Raw genomic sequence first — 21,039 nt, 5'->3', positions numbered from 1 at the left:
TCTGATTCAGAAAGTCCAATATCGGGCACCAGAAGCTGTGTTTTTATGATGCAGACTTGTTTGGGAACTCGGACGAGCCCACTCCCGTCTCACCTCAGCATTAACTCCACTTTATTTCTACAAATCACTGCTACTCACAGTCCTGAGTCTAAAGAAACAAGGAGAATTAAAACTTCCGTGTGACACTTCATTAAGGCAGTTTTGAGCCAAGCTAATGGAATCAAATTATTTTAGAATTAGTTGGATTTGATCAATGTAGTGGGCTCTGCCGTGTTCTTTCCTACAGCACCTGAATTGCCTGGAAAGTGACCCCAGTTTTCACTACAAAAGACACCCCCCATCACACAGGGCCATGAGCTTTTGGGGATTCCTCTTATGTAATGAGTTCTCTATGGGTGTTTGTTGAAGTGAATAATTTGGAGTCCCCGGAAGATTCTTAAATCTTTTCTGACTGATCATGTGAAAGTTATATTAGAAAATCAGATATTCTGTTAATAGAGAATTCTGGTTCTGTGTGGTAAATGGTATTCTTATGCCCTGGGGACCCGTGACACTAATTGCTAGTGTGTACAGAAAAATCAAAATGTCCCATTTTTTAATCATGCCAGACATCAGACACTTTTCTATTTTGCTTGTTACAAGGAAATTTGCAAAACATTCTATGTTCAACATCCTAATCATTTTTCAGCTTGATTACTGAAGGAGAAAAAAAAGTTGAAGGAACTCGCCAAGTTCTGGTCCTGGCTCTGTGACAAGCAACCTCATAACCTGGGCTTCAGAAACAATACCTAAAAAATTATAAAACTGACTTACATACAGTTTGTCCTCTCAGTTTACTGTAAAATTCCTAAAAATCAGTATGTGAGCAACATAAAATACAAGGTAGAGTTACCACTAATAATTATGTCACTAGAATGAAGGAACCACCTGTTATATCTTGGTTACTTTCACTAACAGAGATTCCAAATACACTTGGGAGCATATTATAACCTGTTTGCACACTGTGTAAATATGCGCCTTTATTCACTTAATCCCTTTTTTTAAGTTTTCAGTTTAGGAAATGAACAATGATATAACTTTAAATTTGACATGACTCCACATGTCTCAATCAGGATTGATTAAAAAAGACACATCACCCACTTTCTTGGTGAATCTTCTCCAGGCTTTCCCTTATTTTTACTGTAAACTCCCCAGCACACTGTGTCTGTAGCTTCATTCTGAAAAATGGATGAGGGAAAGTTGAATTTCAGGATGTGTCACTTTGCTCTGAGGGCAAAGCAGATTTTCTGGATGCACCGCTTTTCTTCTGTGTGATATTATACACATGAGAAAGGTGTGAATAGGTCCTCAAGGTACCTCATCTCTTGATGGTAAATCAGTTGCCCCCGAAGAGCACTCTTTGTGACCTCATGTTCTGTGACAGGAAGGAGATGTCACAAGTCACCGTTTCACAACCACTTCAAAAGCTTCAAATTCTACCTCCAAATAAAACCTCAAATAATTTTTCTTTCTGCTACTCCAGGCCTAAAAGACAGATTTTGAAAATTGTCATGTGCTTTACCATTTGGTTTAATTACTTAAGTGATATTATTACTACACTTATCATTGTTTGTTATTATTATTATTATTTTAAATAATAGTTTTCTCTCCAAGTCAATATAGAAACCCTAAATCTGGGTGTTATACTAACTTTACCCACAGTGACACGGTTGTCTGGGAGATGGGAAAATGCACTTCCACTGCAGTCTTTATTGGAGGGTTTTTCCTGATAATTTCCTAAAAGGGGATATCCCATCATGTGCTGGGGAAATTGGAATCCTCACCCCACAATCCCATAAGGATTGAAACCACCATCCATAAATCTACACAGTGTGTCTGATTCTGCCCCCATTGGGCAGCTATAACAGGAGTTCTATAGACACGGCAGGAGCTGAATCAAGACTACGAAGAAGGCTGCTGTCAGCACGTATATGCATGAAAGACACTAGACGGCTGGGCATGCGTCCTAGAACTAACTGTACGGTTTCCCAGTGAGCAGTCTTAGATTTGAAAACCATATGTGTTTATTTACCAATACCTTGCTATTTTATTTATTAAGTTTGTCACTAAGCCCTGTTTTGCATACACTAGTACTTGTTCATGCATGCCTTATGAATATAGAAATTAGCATCTCATTAACTTGATAATTAGGCCAATGATAAACAGCTGTTTGGTTGCCACGTAGGGCAAGATTTCTACTGAAGTTACTTATCTGCCATACACAATAGCAGTGCAACTATTTGTCACACAATCAATTATAGACAAACAACAATAGGAAATAAACTTTTCTTTTACACATTTGCTTTCATTGTAATTAAGATCCAAATACATGCTCTGTTTTTGGAAAAACAATAATGCAATATTGTCTAACAATCTTGATAATGCACATTTTCAGCTTGGCTTTTAGATTTCGCAGGCAGTTCAACCATCTCCTGTTGTTCATTCTGCTATAAATGACTATTTCTAAGATGTCCTTTTTTTCTTTTTAACTCTCTTGTTTCAGTTTCATGATGTTGAGAATATTGATCACTGAAAATGTCTCAAGTTGTCCCAATTTCTCTAGTTTCTGTGTACCTCTGCCTTCAAGATTAACCTATATTTTTACCTTCTCTTGCTCATAGGCCTTGTGCTGAGAGAAATTATCTAAGCGATGTTAGGAGCGCAAGGAAAGCTATGAAAATGTTTTCTCGATTGTTTAGGTATAGCTCAAGCCACATCTATTTCTGAAAATAAGAAAAGAAAAGAAAGAAAAAGATAAAGAAAACAATGTGTTTCTCTTCAACCCACATGGATTTAACACTGGAGATATAATTTTTAATAAACCCAAGAAACCAAACCAGAAAATTGCCTTTCAAACTAATAAAAAAGGAACTCAAGTGTTGTGCTCACAGCAAAGTTGTGGAAGATAATTTGAGATTTCAGTTAGTTTCCTTAAAGAAAAATAAGAACCACCGAACTAATGGGTAATCAATGGTCAATTGCTTCAGGAAAGAGGTGCCTCACAGAATTCCCTGGAAATTAATGGGTTACCTGGGAGGCATTGGGAGATGTCTTAAGACTATCCCTGTGAGCCCACCTTTCTTAACAAATAAGCCTGGCTGGGCAGTGCTATTTTTGCTAATCAAGGCCTGGAGATGAAATGCTGTCTTCATTTACGTTTCCTTGTGCTGGTCTCTGAACCACTATATTAAAAACAATCTTCCCCCATGATTTCTGGTGCTGTAGTGGAGTATAGTTTATGTGAAAGTAAATCTGGAAAGATTACCTTTCAAAACTGCCAGATGCTTCGCATTTTCTGGTAGAAATCTGGATTCCAGGCCTGTAATGATATTTCCTGCTGTGCTCAACACTCAATCAGAACGTATCCTTCTTGGAGGGCAATATAAGGATTCCAAGGCTAACTTGGCCATTTGGCTTTTATATTTTTCCAGGCCAGCTGGGGGGTATAAATTTAAATTCTGGGCCCCCCAAGCTAAACTTCAGAAGGGGTCTTTGTGAATTTTAGCTCTCCAGCAGTTTAAACTCCCTCCTTTCATAAACGTTCCCATGTAATGCAGTTTATGATTATATTTATACCAATGAATGAAACATACCCTTTTGAGAAAGAAAACTAAATTATTGCATTAATGTTGCAGGAATGTCCATGTTCTCATTGCCCTCGGCTCTCCCTTGTTTAGATTCAAGTTCCTTTCTCCACCAGGTTGAATTATATTAACGTCCCCTTTCCTCTCTTTCTTCTTTTGTCTTGTACATTCTGATGTGGTGGTTAGCAGCACATAGTCTGGAGTCTGCAAGACCAAGGCTGGCATCTCAGCTCTTTCCTTTTAAAGCTGTTGGACCTTGGATGATTAACTTACTATCTCTGATCTGCTGGTTACTCATCTATAAAATGGGGCTAATAATAGAATCTTCTTCTTGGAGTTGTTGAGGATTAAATGAAGTAATGTATATAGAGCATTTAGCACAGCTCTACAGTGAGCACGCATTTCAGGGAATGTTGACTGCTTTCCTAGTTGGGGGACAGCCTCACAGAGAGGCAACAGAGAGCAGGGAATTATTGCATCTGGCTGCCTTGGTTCAAATCTTGACTTCAGTGCAAGCAATGTGTGTGACCTTACACAGTGATCAATATCTCTGTGTTCATTTTATCATTTCAAAAATGGAAAACAATAGCAGTACCTATGAAGCCATTGTGAAGATTAAATGAATTGATGGTTGGTAAATAGTGAGTTCTATATATTTTTATTAAATAAACCTATAAAACACTTGGTCCGCCTTCCCCATTTTAAATTTGGTCAGTCCTTCTTTCCCTGCCTCACTGTTGTTCATGCCATTTCTCACAGTGTTCCTTTTACACTTGATCTTAACCAAAAGGCCGAGAAGCAATCAGTGTTCTTTTTAAAACTGTGAAGAAACTCCCAAATAGCTCTTCTTGTGAGGGGGAAGCATGAAGTGGAAAGCAAATTGGTAAGTTAAGGTAAGCAAACTAGCTTGGGGCTCGTGCAGTTGTGTGGTACAGGCTGGTGGATGCTGCTCAGCTCTAGGGTCCTGCTTTTCTAACTCTGTGTATGCAGGGAGCTTCATTGCTCTCCAGCCTCTGACTCTATAAGTGCATTACATGTAAGGTATGGGTCCCTCAGTTCTGGACTGCTGTGTTGCTTCTAGCTTAGACACATGGCCTCTGCAAACCTCTAACAAGGCAAGTATGGAGCATTGTGTATGCTCTGCCACTTCCCTGCTTGTAAATTTTATACAATAAACTTAGTATATACTTGCATCATGGTGCTAGTATCTCTGCCATCTTTGCATGGTTGTTTCATAATCTGTCTTCTTCAGTGTGTATGTATTATATTCCCAGCTAGCAGGAAAATTTCTCAAGAATATCTGACACTATTATGACCTCAAAGAGTGCACTATACTTAGTCCATCACACACACTCAGTACATTTTTGTGTTTGGATAATCCTGGTAAAATTATTTAAGGTTAACTTTGATTGCAAGTATCATACGATCCCCAAATTATTATATCTTAACCAAGGTAACATATTTTTCTCTAACCCTAAAAAACAAACAAAAAAATTGTAACCTAAGCTTGATGTGATGGCCCAAAGCACAAGGGATCTAGGTGCATTCCTTCTCATGGCTCATGACTTCAGATCTCGAGGACAGCTCATGGTCCAAGGAACTGGAGGAGCTCTGGGCATTGTGTTTTCAGCACAGACAACTGACAGACAAAAGGGGTGGCCTCCCTCCCTTGAAGAACATTTACTGGCAGTTAATAGACCATGCATAGTTGTAACACGGAATCATGGATAATTTACATCATGTTTATTGATTTTCAGAATTGACAACATAATACCTAGCCCACTGGCCTATGTTTGCTACACAGCATTGTAAAAATAATAATAATAATAACACCTAATATTTGTCAAATGTGTGCTATATACTAGGGAGCAAGAGATTCCTATAGTAATCTTCACAACAGTCCTATGAAGCAGATTTTATTACTCATGTCTAAACATTTTAAAAATCCAAGGTTAAAAGGTTAAAAATGTGTCCCAGTCACACTGTTAGAAAAGAGTATAGTTGGAATTGGAGTTGAGGTATTTTAATGTTTATATCCACTTTGTAACATCTATGCAATGTTTTCTAGAAATCGATTGTTGAAATGCATTGTAAATTATCTAGGCATAGTTCTGCATCCTATGCATTTTAATTACATGTACTTATTGTTCTTGATGATGATGTTAATTATTCATTTTAAAAACAGCATCATATGGAAATCTGACATGGTAGTATATGCCTTTTAGGAATGAAGGAATAATAAATCATCTCAAAACTTCTAATAATTTTGTTGTTCTTATCATTAGAACATTCTTTATTTGAAGCTTGTGTCTCATAGGTCACATAGTGAGTTAGAGGCATTCTTTCCTTCTCTCTTATTTTCCAGCTACATACTTTAGCATGGTTAGGATGATCCAAAACAGAACTATGACCTTTAGGTGTGCTTAAAAGAGCAAGACTACACCACAAGGCGGAATAACTAAATGACCATAGTTGGTTGCTCAGACCTCCTCAGCTGCAAACCTTTTTCAAAACTTTCCCCTGTATTACTCTTTGTTTAGTGTGCACATATTAAAGACAAAACCAAGGCAGTGTTCCAGAGTGGGTTGGGAAAAGTTCCAGTTTCTAAATAAAACAATACAGAATATTCCTGTCTATGTTAATTTCTCTTCCATGGCAATCCAAAATAAAATGTAGAAGACAACTTCCAGGGAAACTGCTCAACTCAGTCCCCATTCTTTCAGAACTGCTTGTCACACCTCCACTCTGTCCTCTAGATCTCATAACAGTGTGTGTCATATGTGACCCCACCACCCTGACCATGGATAGGTAAGTGAACTGGTGGGGAGGTCCTCCTGCCTAAAGCTAGACCAATTGAATTACTTCTCCTCAGAAATTTGTAATTAGGGCTGAGGGGCAGTCAGTCATTTTAAGTTTAGAAAGGACTATTTGTCTTTCCACTATGCAAAGAGATAAAGAAAGTTGAGCAGCGGAGAGTCCTAAATGAAGAACATGTGCTAAGAGGACCAAAGATAGAAGGTGGAGGGATTGATCGTGTTGCATTCCCTAAGGCTTTTCACCTCCTGGTTTCCTCATTTCTTTCCTCTTTGCTTGCATTGGCTCAGTTTGATTTTTGTTATTATATGTAACCCAAAGAACCTTCACTAATTTAGGAGGGAAACAGAATATTAAGGGAGTCAGGTGGGAGAAGAACTTCTAAACAGTTTGCTACTACACAGAAATGAGACAGAAAAACCAAGACCCTTAGAGATCCAAGGCAGCCCTGATGACCCTACCCCTCCCACCTGTCCCAATTCGGAGTGGAGAACAGCTTTCTCACTTGGCAGGCCACTCATGACAGCATCTAATCACAAAAGTCTCCTCCAGAAAGGCGTTTCAGGATTTTTGCCCTACAGAATATTTGAAACCAAACTGCACAAGATTATAAACAGACTCTCACTATACAGTGTAATGGAAACAACAGGGCTCCCTGTGCGTATCATTGGGCAGGGAAAACTAGAAGCTATGAAGCCTGAAACCAAAGATTCTTGGACTATAATGCATGAAGATGATCTTGTTTTTCTTGGCACTCTCCCACAGGCCTTCAGTCACTCTGAACTAAATCTCTTTCTATATGTTTTTCATTCATTTACATTTAAAATAAAAATTATTGGCTCCGAGAGCCATCTGATGAGTGGTGATTCAATGATTCTTTTCATTGTGATCTCAGCCCAGTGATGATGCATATTGTTCACATGATGTTCCAAGAAAGTAGAATCATTATTGATGCCATCTGAAGTCATCACTTGGTAATAATAGACTTACATAGTTTCTTTTACTCTCCAGCAAAAAAGCTTGGTATAGGATCAATATCTGTTTCGTGGCTCTATTTTGAATTCATTCCTTTTGAGCTCATTTACTGAAAAAACTAACATTCTAACTAGGCCAAAGACCCATTGCTTAATTTGGGGGAATTATAAGTATCTTTTATGCCAATTGCTGCTTCCGAGAACACATTAAGAGACATCAAAGACCACTGCTCACAGATCATCATAACACAGATAATAATTAAAAAGTACGAAATATTGCAAGAATTACAAAAATGTGACACAGTCATGAAATGAGCAAACACTGTTAGAAAAATGGCTCTAAAACACAGATTTGCCATAAACCTTCAATTTGTAAAAAAAAAAAAAATGTGCAATATCTGCAAAGGGCAATAAAGCAAAGCACAATGAAATGAGGTATGCCTGTATTTCTTTCTCCTGACATCATCAATACGTATCATATTTATGCCTATTAAAAATATAGGCATAAAGAAAACTAAAACAAACAGCCGCTAATGTAAAATATTTGAGCCAGTCACCCAAATCTCTGCCTGCCCAGATCCTCTATAATGAAATGTAATTTCTCTCTTGACTTCTCTGAAGCTGTGTCTGTCTATCTGATACCAAAATTTCAAGTTATTTTGACAAAGCAGTCCAAAATCAATGAAAAACAACTACATACCAAGTTCTATAGTGACATGTAGCCTTACGTTTTGTTTTGATTGGGATTTTATATAAGGAAGTTTGCCTAGATTTAAAGATAAAATAGACATGGTCTTGGAGAAACTATTTCCATCATTTAAGAAAAATATATATATTCCTGAGCCTTCACTAAGAGTGTCCCACTTGGGTTTTTAGAATGACAAAAGGCATATTTTGCCTCATTTGCCTGTGAAAATATGCCTTTTTGAGAGCATGCAAAACCTATATTATTTGAAGTGCAACTTGATAAGTGTTTCATTTTTTATGGGCCCCAGGAAAAGAAATTTATTCCATTTTTACAAATAGTAAAGATTTTTTATTCTTAGAACTATCTCTATTCACTAGAAATTGGTATCATATACTGTATATTTCCTATGTAGATGGAGAATTATTCATAAAAGGCAGCAGAATACAATTTTTCTTATGACAATTATTTCAGTTAACATTGAGATTTTACTAAGTGCTGATAATTTTGCAAATATTATCTCATTTAGTTTTTCAACTATATTTGGGTTTATTTTGCTGTTCCTTTTTTTTTTTTTTTTTTTTACCTTAAATTAGATCCTTAGCTTTTCAATTTTCTGCCTTCTTTTTTTAAATATGAGCATTTAAACTATACATTTCCTCTAGGTACATTTTTAGTTACATTGAGTGAGTTCGGAAATGTAATTTCTTTTAGACCTGGATGTTTAAAAATTTTTTAATATTTATTTTCTGATCAAAGAGTTATTTGCAGGTCTAATTTTTAAATTTATTTCACAGGTGCCTTATTTTAATTGACATTTTTATTGATTTCCAATTGAATTGGGTTTGGTCAGAGGAATATTCTGACACTTTTTTTTCTGAAGTTCTTTGAGACTTCCTTTATAGACTGGAATACGGTCAATTTTGTAAGCAGCTTGAACTTTTTAAAAAGATTAGGTATTCTTTAATTGTCTTTATTTGATAAACCACAGAAATCTTAGTGAATTAACATAAAAGTTTATTTCTCATTCAAGTGGAAGTTTAGAAAAGGTATTGGTAGTCACTTCAAGCAGTGATTCAGGATTCAGGCTGCATCCAGTTTGTAGCTCCACCTTCATAAAAATGTGAGTCTTAAGGTCATTTTGCAGATGATCTCCATTCTGAGTAGCCACTAGGGGAAAAAGTTATGAAGACCTTTAGTCGTGTGGCCACAAATGACGGAGCACAGAAATCTAGCAAGTCAATGCCAAGAAATAAAGGCAATGTATTTTGATATTTTTAAACTCAACGTATTAAACATTCTATTTTCTATTTTTTTACTACAAAATTATAAGTAATGTTTTATCAGATTTCCTTACGTGTTAACTAACATCTTTGCTCATCATTTTCTTAGCTTTTTTTTCTTTATATTAGTCAGAATAAGCAGGTTATGATGAGACAACAAATTAACCCTGAAATCTCAGTGGGTTAACCATCAAAAATTTATTTCTAACACACGCAAATGTCAAATGAAGGTGAGTGGAGCCATTTCTTCTTAAAATCAGTCAGAAACTCCAGCAGATGAAGACGACATCATATTGTGATGCTGCTCTGGGATTCCATGGGCCAGCAGTCCCACATGTCCCTCCCTCTCACAACTCATTCATCAGAAACTGTAGGATAACCTCCAGTTGACTGCAGTCACCTCAGGCAGAAATAGGGTGGTGAACACACAGTGCTGTGTCTGTCAGCCTCTTTTCTGGTTTCATTCTTATCTTTCAAAATTTCCTACTATAAACTACATTAATTGAAACACTTTTACTTTTTGTTTCTGTCAATATATCTATACTTATCTTTACTATTTAAAGATAGCTTTATTAGATTCACAATTATAGGTTGTTCTTTTCTCTTAATATTTTGAAAGTATTATCCCATTACCTTTTGGCTTCAGTTGGGCCAAAAGATAATGTCTTCTAACTTTGAAAGTTAGAAAACATTTTTTTCAACTTTGAAGTTTATACATTTTTACCACAATATGTTTGTGTGTCTTATTAATTATACCTGAAACTCAATAGTTCTTTCAGAAATTTTGAGTTTTTTCTTCAGTTCAGTGAACTGGTGTTCCATTATTTCTTTGTTCATTATTTCTCATCTGTTCCCTTTTGGCTCCTAGTAATTATATTATTCACACCTTCAGTAATCCAAATCTCTCTTCCATATTGCATATTATTTTGCTCGTATATTCCATTTCTTTGTATATTTGTTCTGCATTGGTTCTTATATCTTCAATTTGATCTTCCAATATCATTATTTCCTACCATGTTGCCTTTTTTTAAAAGCTGTCATACTCCTTCCCTCTTTCTTCTCAGTAAGGGCAACTCACCACATTCCTCTAAGTGCCAAAGCTATCAGAGAGATCTTCATCTTCCTTCCACAAACTCTGTTTGCAAGGAACTCTGTGGTACCCATTTCCTTTGCTTTTGTCTATATTGCAATGGTCAAATATTCTATTTCTACTATAAATTCTAATACTTCCAATATTGTTATTCCTTTTATATCATCATTAATTTGACCATATTTAATTACTTATATAGAAACATGCTATGATAGTAGGAAATATAACATGGTGGTTCTGGAGTCAGACTATGGAGATTCAAAGCTCAGCTCTGCCAATTTCTAACCATATGACCCTGGACAATATAATTAAGTTTGCTATAAATCTTTTTTTCTCATCTAATAAGGGGGCAAAGAGTAGTTAGTACTTACCTCTGTGTATTGTTAAGATTAAATAATTTATTAATTGAAGCAGTTTGACATAGCGCCTGATCCATAGCACTCAATGAATAGAATTTAATGTTTTTCAACTTAAAAGCTGAAATAAATTTCACTTGGCCCTACAAAATTTCCTGATTCCTGCCCAGTTTTCTGCTCCCTTTCACACTGTTCTCACATTATGTCTACATTCTCTCTCTCTTTGAGCCTTACCATCCATTTCTTGACTTCAAATACTATAAAAAGGCTGGTAACTCCCCATTTTCTATCTCTACCCACCTATTTCCTTTGCATTCTGGGCTCATATCTGCTTATTCAGTATCTCCATTTTGATGTTTCTTTTGCATCTCAGTATGGTCAGAACTGAATAATTTATCTTGACTCCTCCACATCAAATGTTTTCTTTTACCAGTCTTTTCAATCTCATTTAAAGCCACCCTCTCATAACCCATCTTTTAAACCAGATTCCTAAGAATCATCTTTAATCCCTATATTTACATCACCAATCACATCAGCATATATAATTGGTTTTATCTCCAAAATGTATTGTGCATCTTCTCTCCTACTCAGGGCCACAGCTTTGTTCACTCCAACATCATCACATACACATTGCATTATGCATTAGCTTCATATTTACCTTACTCACTTTCATTCTTATACCAATAACCCCTCTACCTGTTTTTCATATAGCTGCCAGAATTGCCTTTTGATAATAAAATTATTATCATGTTGTGATCTAACCCAAGATTTCTACCTTTTTGTAACATAAATGTTGAACTGATATAAAACTTATCGATCTTTGTGTGATCTGGCCTTACCTACCTTTCCTACCTTATTTCAATCAGTCTACTCACATTCACTGCATTCTAACTGCACTGGCCTACTGATAGCTCAGAGGGCATTTGAGCTCCTTCCTGTCTCAGGGCTTTTAGGCATAGTTTCCTGTGGCTGGAAAAATATTCATTTGACAAATCTCTCTAGTTTTCTGGGGATTCTGCTAGCACTTCTATAGAAAAGATTTTCCTACAACTCTACAAAAAGCAGTCCATACCTCGCCCTTTATTTCCTACTTTAACACCTTTTCATCATCTTCATAGCATTCCATACAACTTACTCTCTTATTTTAGGGTCCCTTGTTTACTTCTTGTCTCCCCCAGTTGAATGAAAATTTCTTAAGGGAGGGGCCATCTGTCCTGCATCTTATTAAATCCATTGTATCTGATACACAATAGATTCTAAATAATTTATTTATTAAATAAATGAATAAAGACTAAATTACTTCTGAGTTATATTTTGTTAGTTTCTCTTTCAAATTTTAAAGTAAAATAATATGTCATCTTTCATTTCAGAAATACATTTTTGTGCTTTAATTATATCTCTTCAAAATACTTCATTACAATGGTAGTCTATTTTTATTTTATTTTATTTTTTGGTTATCCCAGTGGTTCTACTTGCACAGAACCACCAAGCTTGTTCTTTGGCTTCCCTCTTGTGATCTATTGCATCTTTTTAAATTGCATGTGATGCTTCCTTGGCTGGTCATGTTTGAATTGGCCCGTGGAACTCTCTCTCTCTGTCTTCTTATTGTTGAAAGTATTACAGATGTGTGTGTGTGTATGTGTGTGTGTGTGTTCCCACCTGTTGACACCCTCTAAGTCATGAACGGAGAACCCTCCCTGAGTTTCAGATGCAAATGAAGATGGGCTGTCCTCAGCCAGCACTGCAGGAGGTACTAGTGCTGCTTCTCTTATCAGGAGCTATAATATTAGTTTTTCCTAAAACTGAACATTGTGCATTGACTAAAGTAGGCCCCTTCCTCCTTGTGCAGAGAGGATACTCCTAGGCTTTTATGCTCTGTCACCTTCATTGGCCTCCTCCTAAACTTAAAAAGAAAGGCAAGTCAAATTTCCAAGTTGCCTTGTTCTTGATCTTCTCCACCACCTTGTTTAATCACACTGCTTAAACAACTACATACCCCTCAGGTATCTTCTAAATGAAGCCTGGAAATCCAGATGTACCAGGACTTCTTTCACAATCTCACCATGATCATTTCAGCAGGAAATTGAGAGACAGACAAAAGTTCCAGAACAGACTGAAGCTCCATTTTCCATCTGTGTTTTATTTTGAAATCCTGGATTGAATCAATAAAAGAGTAAAGGTCCCTATATGATGATAAACCCAAGCAAAGATCAAGGAAATAGCATAAAATTTAACTCAGGTGTGGGGAAAAAAAATCTAGATTTGGGATGGGGTGAGGGTAGTTGAGAACAGATAGCATGAAGAATTAACTGGAAAAGTTAATGACTTTTCCAGGTGTTTGACAGTGGGGGAAAAAAAAGTTCAGTTTATGTAAATTAATGAAATTTAAATTTTTAAAATTTGTTGCAATACACTTTATAATGTATTATAAAGTATAATATATGAGATACATGTGATATGAATAAGTCATGGACAAACACTTTGGTACTGCTTGTACTCCACTGGTTAGTAGGTGGCCTTAAATGTTCACCTTAAGCAGATAATATCAGTAAAAATATGTTGGAGAATTTATAGAGACCTCACCAATTATGATTTATATTGGTTCCAAAAGGCAAGTCTATTGATGTTTGTTCAGTGGCAGGAGGTATCAAAAGCTAGACATAAGACAATTTTATACATAAAAACTTTGATCAAAGGAACTAGCACAGTTCAACTAATGGCATATTTCCTTGCCATTTTTTTTCATATGACTACTTCCTGCTTGATCAACTATAATTCCAATACTTTGCACAAATCATGGGACAAAGAAGGCATTCAATGAGTAGTTTGTTGAATGATTCACCTATGTTCTGGAATAGGGAACTTAGTCTATGGGTTGATCACTATGGATTTTATTTATTCGTTATTATAAAAGGTAGCAGTCAAAAACATAATTATACTAATTTTTAAGAATAGTATTGGTTTTATAAAGGTTAAAAAAATATAAAATAAAATAATTATTGAAGGAGCAACAAAAATATAAATTATCAGCAAGTCAAAAAATCCCAAGAGTTAGGAAGAAAACTGAAAAAATAAAACTCAGAAGGAAAAGGTATACTATAAAAAGAAAACCATAAGCAAACTTAACACAATGAATCAAAGGAATGTGCCCACATAAGATAGCTTGATATGAGTTCCCACAGTTTAAGAGGTCATTGTTTAAGGCAATCAGCCTCTCATTATTCTTTTATTGTTAAACTAATTCAGAAGTAATAATTTAAGAAAAGAATAGAAAATAAGAGTTCTGTCTGGACTGAGCCTTTTACTTTTCTCACTCTTGATTACTACTGGAATAAGTTTCTTTTTAATATACTCCTCCACCCCCCCCCCCAAAAAAAAAGGTGGTCTATGTTAGCACTGGCAAGTCCATCCTTTTTGTATCCTGATATGTGGCTTTACTAACACTTGAATTTTGTAACACAACTCACCAATATATTTTGATGATGCAGTAAGTACTAACTACATGGGTGGCAAAGGAAGACAAAATTGCCCTTATTTGTTTTTATTTAGATGGGATGGTTGTTGTTGGCTGAATCCCTGCTGAGTGGGGTCATTTCTGACCTAAAATGCAATGCTTTAGAAGTATTCCTAGCATTTGAAAGGGGATCAAAAGCTGGCACATTATCTTAAATGTTATTTTGATGGTATAATGGTGTTTAAATTAATGGGAATATGGCTTCTCTTGCAACCGTTGTGGGAAGGCATTATGGGAATGTGCACTTGAAATCATCCCATGACCTTTTGCATGCTTATAGGATAGTAAGAATCTGAAGTTGATGGAATGTTCTAATTAACCTAACAAGGTAGAAAACCTACTGCCTGAAAATGACCGTGATCAAATATGTCTGAGATCAAGGAGGCTAACCCAGAGATTTCCAGAACATAACAGTTTGTAAACTTAGGATGTCAGGTATTGGAATATACGGGTTTGGAAACATTCGACTCTTACAAAGACACAAGAAACAAATATATAATTTCATATAGCGTCACCAGGGAAAAAGTGGTTGGACTTAAAAAGAAAATCTAAACATCAATAATAATAATATCTAAGGCATGAGTGCTTACTAATATGCCCAGCCAGCACTGCAGTCAGCACTTCACAAGCAATAGTTCATTTAATTGTCTCAAAATCTTAATGAGGCAGAAACTATATAGTATTTCTATTTTAAAGATGAGGAAACTGAAGTTCAGAGAGATTTGATAACTTACCCAAGATGACATAGGTATAGAAATAATGGAGCTAGGATTTGAACCCATGACTCTGACCCCAACAATCTTACTCTCTATTGTCTCAATAATATGTATACATTAATTTGTACAAGATCCAAACATCTGCCTATTCTAAATTGAATAGTTTTCTGACATCTACAAAGAGCAGCACTTTTGAATCTAGAACACAAAGTGGCATTTTCATTTCGGTTTAACTATGGGTTGTAAAATTTTAATTACCTTTTGTTTAGAAAGTGCTAGAGAACCTGAACTTGCAATCAGTGCTGAAAGTAGGCACACCAAGGGGTTGTTGATTTCCCTAGTGAATTTGAGTATCATTTATGGAAATGTAATTACAGTGGAATCCTGTTATAACGATCAATTTGGGCAACCCCCCATTTGATCATTACATCCAAATGATCACCACATACAGACCATAAAACAGTGAGCCTCTCAAACCAGACAGGCTCAACAGTAAAATATCCATCTTGCAAAAACAGTATTATTACCACTAAGTGCTTTAGAACCAGCATAGGTCAGTCAAATTATTGGCTCTAATTAGCACTTCTAAAGGCTGTAACATTCTTTAAGTAAATTATGCTGGCTTATATGAAAGGTTTGAAATGCAACTAAGTCAACAAGTATTTATTATGTGCCTGCTGTGTACTCTGAATGAGGCCAGGCACTGAGGAAAATGTAAAATAAATAGAAGTTTCTTTTTGAAGCTCACTATCCACTTCAAGAAACAAGTTGCATAAACTCCTTGGACAATTCTGCCTAAAATGAGTGGGTACCCACAACCCCCCATATTGCAATACTAGTTAGTTTCACAGGTGAAAACATTGGCATCAGTAGAAAATAGTTTGGAGAATAATCTTTTGTCACAGAGTGACTGCAAAAAGAAATGGAATAGGAAATGAAAATAAATCGTTCCTCCTGAGAGGCACATCTTAAGTCAGAGACAGCAAAGGAGGTTCATCTCACATTCCAATTTCCATGAATCGTTACCTAAGTCAGAGAGAGCAATGAGATTTTTGTCTCTCATATCAATAACAATGAATTGTTAATGGCCGACTGTATACTGGGCTGAGAAGGATCTTGAGGCCAAATTAAGATTCATGGGAAAGAGTGATATTACTGATAGCGTGGGGATTACAGGTATGAACCACAGGCGAAATACTGCTCATTGTTCTTTCTTCCTCCTATACACTGCCTTAATTTCAAGATCTCTGAGTAGATCTAACTACTCTCCTAGAATTGCAGCACAGAAAACACATCACAATGCATTGCACATAGTAGGCCGTTCTCTTCCCTGTCTTTTCTACTCTCCCTTCCCTTTTACTCTCCCATGACCTCACACTGTTTCTAAACATTAAACAGAGCCCGGCTGGACGTGGCTCAGTGGTTGAGCATCTACCTGGGATCCAGGCAATAGGGGTTCAATTCCCAGGCAGGGCACATGTTCGGGTTGCAGGCTCCATCCCCAGTTGGGGGCGTGCAGGAGGCAGCTGATCGATGACTCTCTCATCATTGATGTTTATATATCTCTCTCTCCCTCTCCTTTCCTCTCTCTGAAATCAATAAAGATATCTTTATAAAATAAAATAAACATTAAGCAGAACCTAAATTGCTACTTTGTCCACATCAGTAATCCCCATCTGACCACTCTTGTGTCCATACTCAAACCAGACACTGCAATCAACACTTTAACACTGCTCAAAGCCCCCACGTTCTAAACCTGACACTCAGCATTTTTACAAAGTCTGTTATTCAAGTCAGAATACATCTGGAACCAAGCAAAAAACCTTACCATTTCTTTCAAGTGGATGCTTTCTCTCTTGTGGCTTCTAGGAAGCCACAGTTTATTCAAGCAATGGTATCTCTCTCCTAAAACTTCTGTCTCACCCTGAAGCTACGTGTTTCGAAATACCTATCTACTCCTAAGGGTAGAAGGCAAGTTGCTTTGTATTTTGATGGTTTTCAAAACCTCCTTATTTTTCTTGTCTCTCTAGAGAATCCACTGCAGAATTTTCTCGGTTGACTCTTCAATACAGTGTATTCCTACAGCCCCAATTCACATATATCTTCTTTTATCACGCAAGATACATTCTGTGAAGCTTTAGCTGACCTCACAGTCCTTTGTATAACATAGCCATTACACTTTGAAATGTGCTAATCTGGTGTTGGTTTGGAATATCATGCTGCTATCTTTTCAAGTGTATCTTTCTCACATGACTCCGGGCTATGACTTTTCATTCCTGGGTCCTTACCATTTGGCAAAGTTTCAGACACATAGCAATTTCCCAAGATACTTTTCTCAAGCTCTTTGGGCATTTTAAGAAGGGAGTGATAACCAAACAGACTCCTTGGGTGTCATTGTGGCTGTTTTTTTACCATATTCTGCAGAGAATAAAAATAGGGTGCAGAAAAAAATAAATCTTATGGATTAAACTAATGTAGCCTGTTGAGAATGCTTGAGCACTGATATTTCACCTGTACATCAATTATCTCCATTACTACAATGATCGGTGAAAGTAGATCTCCCTCCACCTCAATTCTCTGAAAAGAATAAAAACCACATACAAGGACTAATTATGTCCTAAAATTTTCAGAATTTGAGGCTCTTTCTATCCAGACTCACAGCTCTGTAGGGTAAAACTCAGACAGTAGCATGTAGTGGAGGATTGCTCTGAGGGCAGGGAGGTAGTGAGGCAGAATTTAAAATGAAGAAATAACTTCTTAACATTCAGAAGGAGGGAGACCATTTATTTTTTTAAATAAATAGTCAGTAAAAAAGGAGGGGCAGTAAACTTCAGACAGACAAGAGAGCAGAGGGGGCTAAGATTGAAGCAGTAAAAATAAATGTGTATCATCTTGGCAGATCTCTAAACTGGAAAGAACGTCCAGATAGCCTCCACTGAAACTAGCATTTTAAAAATTGCATTTTGTAATTGCATTCTTTCTCTCAGAAGCCATAAGACTGAAAGAGAGAGAGAGGGAGGGAGCAGGGAGGGAGGTGGAGATTGTGATCAGTTGAAAATGACTTCCTTCAATACTAACAGTATCTATGGTCAATGCATCCCATTTTTCCTGTAACTTTTCCCATATATCCTTCTCAGAAACACAGAAAATGTTTTTTACACTTTAGAAATCTGGAATGCAAGTTACTACTTGAATTTTCTCCTACCCATTTTTGTTGATTTTCTATTAGAGTTGTTAGACCTCAAGATTTGGGCTGCAAACTGCTTGGACTGTGACTTTTTTAGTCCTGAACAACTAAAAGGAGTGCCAGGATGTAGTCAGGTTTGGCACTTTGAGCTCAGCCTCCAGTGGGAAAGAGGAAGACCCTTGTCAGCTTCCCCATCATCTAGCCTACCCTTGTGGTAGGACAGCAGGCTCAGGACTGAAGTCTAGCCAGTAATAGGGACTGGGCATTCGGTTGCCAGGTCCTCTCTGCCATACTTGTTAACAACCTAAGAAAAGCAGTTGGAAATTGCCTCCTCTATTGAGCAGCTGGAAAACATTTAATTCTAATATAATTCCCAAATTCAGTGACTAAGAAGTAAATTTTCAGAATTAAACAGGTCTAGAAACAGGAGCCACAGGCTAGGTCCAATTGGGAGAGATTGAAATAATCAAGTGGCAGGAAAAGTTTACTTTATGGAGATGGCTGGGAAAATAGGATGAAGGATTTCTTGATCATGTTTGGCTATCTTTCCTTCCACTTCAAGTTGCCTGCCTGCCTGCTATCTACAGCAAGAAGCAGGTTGAATGACATGCTTCCAATGGAAATCATAGGATGTGCCATGACATGTGACCTTGGCCAGTTCTTGAACTTCTGAATAATAAAAATGAGCCAAATAGTACTTTTCTAATATTTTGAGCACCCAAAAATGTATGCAAAATGCCCAGTACAGAGCCTGCCATTATTGGGTCATCCATAGATGCTGTGTCCTTCCTTCTCTTCATTTTCCCTTACTTTTATAAGGTTGGCAGAATTAATCTTGAATATACTTGTGAGTTGGGTTTGAGTCCCTAGAGCTTCTATGTCATGGATCAAGGAATCCTGGGATCCAGCACCTCTTCCTTTGCCACCATGTGCATTTCAGGGCTTGATCCTTTGCCAGCCTTTACCAATGTGTCTCCCAATGCTCTGTGTTTCCAAGGTAGATTGTTTATTTCCTTCCCTGAGTTTTCTTGAGAGCCAAAGATAAGAGCCCTGAATCTGTGCAAACACTTGTGAGACTGAGGCCAGGCAGGTGATTTCTGCAGGTGCTGGCCTCTCTTTGAGTGAACCAACTTAGCTCTAAGCAGAGTTATTATGTGTGTCATTTGGTACCATTACTATGCCCAAGATGAATATGAGATATCAACCTCAGATTGTGAAATGCAGACACTGATGGATGACAAAGACTCATTCAATTACAATTAGGACAAAACAAACAGCTTTTTGAAATGAAGCTCATAGTAGGAAGGGAGGGGTGATTTCTATCCTGTGGTACTGATAGGTTTTCTTTTCTAAATGAGCATGGCAACAGACAGGTTATATCGAAATGCCTCTGGCATTAGAGATGACAGTGACATTAACAGCAATTGGGAAAGAAAACAAATTGGCATCATCAAAGTACAGCAAGAACCTTGTAAATTTATTTCTTTATTATTATTTTTTTACAAATTGCACAACATACATATGTATCTATAATAGCAGTTGAGTGCAGTGAAAATGCAGCGCAGAATATTCAAAAGCTGCATATAGGCACATAGTTCAGTGAACTAAGTATGGCTTTAATTATTGCCTTTTTTAAATAGAGAATTTGACATAGTAAGAATTAATAAAGAAGAGAGATAATAGTATGAGTTTTAGAGTGGCCCAGACCTGTGCTCAAATTCTGCCTCTACCTCAGAGTAATTGTATGCCATTTCCAAGCTTTAATTTCCTCATTGGAAAATGAGAATATTAATACCTACCATGCAAGCAGTTGCCCTTAAAGAACTCTAATGAATACCAACAGTCTTGTTTACTCCTAGTTAACCCCTATTCTCTTTATAGACTGAGAGAGGACCCTGGATATCCTTCCCTAAGTCCACCAAAGAATTAAGTAGCCTTTAATTTCAGTTTACCTTAACTCCTCTGAATAATAAATGCCCGTTGATTTTGCCATTTCTCCCAACTAGACCAGGAATCTTTTGAGAGAAGGACTCAATATATATTTCATATAAACATAAATCAGTGCAGGAATACCTTAATTAAACAGTCCAAAGTTAGGCGCCTTCTGCTCCCTATCAAACATTGTCAACTTCCTGACATTTAGTTATAAGAGATAGCCTAAAATAATATCTTCTAAATCATTTCTCCAGTGAGCTATCAGAGAAAATCATTTACCAATATCACTTTAGCTGACCTTCATGCTTAATCCACCCTAAGATAGATGGGCCTAATATGAAATAGGTTTTCATATTTATTTTAAATATAGAAACAAAATCGAAATCTTGAACTGAAGAGTCCCACACTTTCATAAATAACCAGTTTTTTCCAAAATTAATGTTCATCTCACATTTATATATAAATAATTGTATACCTTTATGTATAAAGTATGTAGATAAAGCCATTGAGATTAGAAAAAGACAAATAGTATTTCATTTTAAAATTTTTTTCCAAAGCACTACAGAAAACCAGTTTCATAAACACAAAATGTAGGAAAACAATCCAAGTAGAGCTATATATTCTTAAGCAGGAAATAAGTGACCAGATGGCTGTCAGCAAAATTTTACCTGGGTTTGAAGGCAAAGTTTATTGCATATTTTATGCAAAAATTTTAACCTTATAAAAACATTAAAAGATTATATGTGTGTGTATAATATATATGTGTATATATACACAGATATATACTTTTTAAAGTTCATCTGTCTATATACAGTATACATATGCACATAACATATATATATGCACACACATACAAACACAT

The sequence above is a fragment of the Miniopterus natalensis genome, chromosome 9 (genome assembly GCF_054644295.1).
Source record: "Miniopterus natalensis isolate mMinNat1 chromosome 9, mMinNat1.hap1, whole genome shotgun sequence".
NCBI lineage: Eukaryota > Metazoa > Chordata > Mammalia > Chiroptera > Miniopteridae > Miniopterus > Miniopterus natalensis.
This window is presented reverse-complemented; position numbering follows the sequence as displayed.